The 3,779-nt window shown below is 37.4% G+C and overlaps 1 protein-coding gene across 1 annotated transcript in view; it reads right to left on the reverse strand.

The window, feature by feature from the left end:
- LOC104773951 (methyltransferase-like protein 1) overlaps positions 1-3,779 on the reverse strand; it is a gene marked incomplete at both ends in the record, with an annotated part of 10,610 nt that overhangs the window by 1,550 nt on the left and 5,281 nt on the right. The window lies entirely within an intron of this gene.

Consider the following 3,779-nt stretch of genomic DNA (forward strand, 5'->3'; position numbering starts at 1 on the left):
TTTACATTGTCCAATCCACGTAGTGTCTAAACTTGTGTTACAAAAAAAAATGATTATCAATTTGTTAGACGGCTGGATATCTAATTAAAAAAATACACAAAACCATCATAATTAGGGAAAATACCATGAAGGTTGAGTCTAGTAAGAAAAAGTTTTAAAATCAAACTATCAAGACAATTTGTGTGATTGTTGTTAAACGCTTACAACAGTAACTATCCACAAATGCTATGTTATACGCAGTGTTCAATATGGATATAAAACATAATACTTTAAATATATGTAATTTAAAAATCAAAAATAAATATTAAAATAAAATTTATGTAAGTTATATTAAGCGGTTTAGGCGGTCATCTAGGCGTCTGGTTATACGGCGCAGGAATAAACTAAAAGCTAAAGTAAAGTTGCTAAAGTAAGACATCAAACAAATATTTCATCGGTTTCAACATATAAGATGTTTTAAGTAAATACACGCAGATTAAGAAATAATCATTTTTAAAAGATTCAACCAATTATAAACAAGACTGCATAATAAAAAATATTAAACTAATGTAAAAGTAACATAGAAACTTGAAAACATCAATATTATGAAACAAAAAAACTTCTCAAAAACATCCTATATTATAAAACATATACAGATTTGAACTGGTGACCATAAAGCTACATATGGTTTCATATACCAACTAAACTAAAGATACTATTTGGTTATATTCACGGAAAAACGATATGTATCCTCCCCCCCACAAACTTTCATATAGCACCACATCCACCCAGTTTTTAAACGTCGATCTCTGTCCCCCCAATTTGTAAGTTTCAGTCCAGTATTCCCCCAAATTTAAGGTTCGAAACTTCTGTCCACACATTATGCTAAAATCGTGGTTTATCATTGGTTTACTGTTCCAGAAAATACATTAACCGCATGCCAACAAAATTAAACCGGATTAACCCAGAAATTAACCCAAATCGACCCGATTCAACCCGTTAAACAATACCCATTTATCCTAAAATCCCCAAAACATAAAAATCCCCAAATCCCCAAATCGAAGAACCCTAGAAAGGAAAAAATCTCAATTTCCATGGATTCGAATGAGCTGGAGATGAATGTGATAGTCGTTCATGACGAGGCTACTGGGTTTGTTCCGTCAGAGGAAGGAGGAGAAGGTCCGATCCAAGACGATGAACCCGACGATGAAGATCCAAGAGAGCGAGACGCGTTTGACATCGAGAAACCCGTTGTGGAGTTTATAGACGAACCATCGATCGTTCATGATGAGTATCCAGACAGTTCAAGTGATGAAGATGAAGAAGCTCGTCGAGTGAGAAAGCGGAACAACATCAGAAAAGTCGATGGGACTTTGTACTATCACCAAATATTCTTCAACGCCATTGCATTTAAGGAAGCTGTACTCGGCCATGCTCTGAAGACTGGATGCAACATCGCACAGTACATGTATGATAAAACCAAGATTGGATTTAGATGTGCTGGAGATGGATGTATTTGGCGCATATATTGTGCAATCACTAAGAAATGTAGGAGGTGGAGGGTGAATAAGTACATTGATAAGCATACATGTAATCCGAATGGAGATTGTGAGATGTTGAAGGTTCTTGTTATCTCTAGGTTGTTTCTAGATCAAATTAGAGAAGAACCTGAGTATTTCATGCCAATATAGATAGAACAAACCATTAAAGCGAAATGGAAGATCACTGTATCCAGGCCTCAATGTCAAGCTGCAAGGAATAAAGCTTTGAGATGGATTGAGAAAGAGTATGATGAGCAGTTTGCAATGCTCCAAGATTACGCGTCTGAGATACGAGAATCAAACCAAGATTCAACTGTTGAAGTTGACACTGTGACTAACGATGCAGGAGAAGAGGTATTCAACAGTTTCTATGTCTGCTTTGATGTGCTCAAGAGAACATGGAAAGATTCTTGTAGGCCACTAATAGGTTTAGATGGAACCTTTATAAAAGGTAAAGTTAAAGGTCAGTTGTTGGTTGCTTTAGGTAGAGATTCAGATAATGCTATCTACCCAATAGCATGGGGGTGTGTACAAGTAGAAAACATAGTAAATTGGTTGTGGTTTGTGAGGAAGATTAAGGCTGATTTGGGACTAATGGATGGTGATGGTTATATCATAGTCTCTGATCGCCAAAAGGTAATAAACATTCTGATTTTGGGTTCATTGGTAATGTGTTGTATTTATTCAGTTATTAACCTCTTGCTTTTTTTTCAGGGACTTATCCGAGCTGTTGAGTTAGAGCTACCAAAAGTTGAGCATAGAATGTGTGTCCGACACATTTATGGCAACTTGAAGAGAAACCATGGGAAAGATAAAAGATGAAGAAGTATGTCTGGGATATTGCATGGAGCTACAATGAGAAGGATTTTGAAGCAAACATGATCAAGCTTAAAAACTACAGTGAGATTGTCTGGCGTGATGTTGTAAAGTCGAAACCAAGAAATTGGTGCAGGGCGTTCTACAAGCAAGGAAACTTCTGTGAAGATGTTGAGAATAACTCAGTCGAGTCATTCAACAACTCCATTTTGAAAGCCAGGAACAAAGCATTTGTGCCAATGCTTGAGACCATAAGGAGACTTGCGATGGTCAGGATTGCCAGGAGATCTGCCGAGTCTCATGATCACAATGGGAGATGCACGCCATATGTGTCTAAGTTCCTTGCCAAAGAATTTGAAAAAGCTTCCGAATGTCAGATAAGAAGGAGCACAAACGACAGTTACGAAGCTACACTTAGTGGAATTTCTCATCGGGTAAGCTTGACTGAGAGGACTTGCACTTGTCAAAAATGGAAAATCTGTGGCATTCCTTGTGAGCATGCTTATGGAGTCATTATTGATAGGAAGTTTGAGGTTGAAGACTATGTGTGTTTCTGGTTTCGGACACCTATATGGAGGAGGAACTACACAGAAGGCCTTGTTCCACAAAGAGGACCTGCTTATTGGCCATCTACCAACCTCCCTAATGTGCATAGACCACCATCACCCCCGCAGCCTGGGAGGAAGAAAGTAAAGGAGAGTAAGAAGGACAAAAAGAGGAAAAAAGGACTAAATGAGTCTCCTTCGAAAAAAGCACCTAAAATGTTGAAAAGGATAATGCATTGTGGAATGTGTGGTGAAGCTGGTCACAATTCTAGGTTTCACTCGAAGAAGAAGTCTTCTAAACAGGTTAGTGAGTGAAGTTTTCAATCTACCTTGTGTTAAATAGTATGTGAAACTGACCTTTATTTTGCTTCATCTTGTGTCTTAGACATTTGAACTTGCTCAAGGCACTCAAGGCACTCAAGTGGAACCGTCTCAAGGAGTTGTGATGTCTCAAGGATGATCTAGCAAGGATGAAGGACTAGGAAGTGTTAGATGGTCAGGTTTTTGTTTTCCCATCTGATTAGGATAATTAATGTAATGGTCTCTGTTTTAGGATGTTTAACTCGGCTTATGTATTGGTTTTGAACCATGGATGCATTTTTAGGATGTTTAATTCGGCTTATGTATTGGGTTTGAACCATTTGTGCCAATGTCTCTGTTTTTTGTTATTTTATCTCCTTTCTCATTAGACAACAAAGAGGACACAACAAGAAGAACATAACACTAACAACAACAACCCAATACATAACAAACCCAACAACTACAAGCCCATACATAACAAAACCAACAACTACTAGCCAATCAAACTATCAGTTTGCTCAAACCAATCATGATCATACAACCTACAATTACAACAATCATTATTTTCTTCAGACTTGATTTGGTTTCCAACAGTTCT

Source organism: Camelina sativa, unplaced genomic scaffold (genome assembly GCF_000633955.1).
Source record: "Camelina sativa cultivar DH55 unplaced genomic scaffold, Cs unpScaffold00805, whole genome shotgun sequence".
Taxonomy (NCBI): domain Eukaryota; kingdom Viridiplantae; phylum Streptophyta; class Magnoliopsida; order Brassicales; family Brassicaceae; genus Camelina; species Camelina sativa.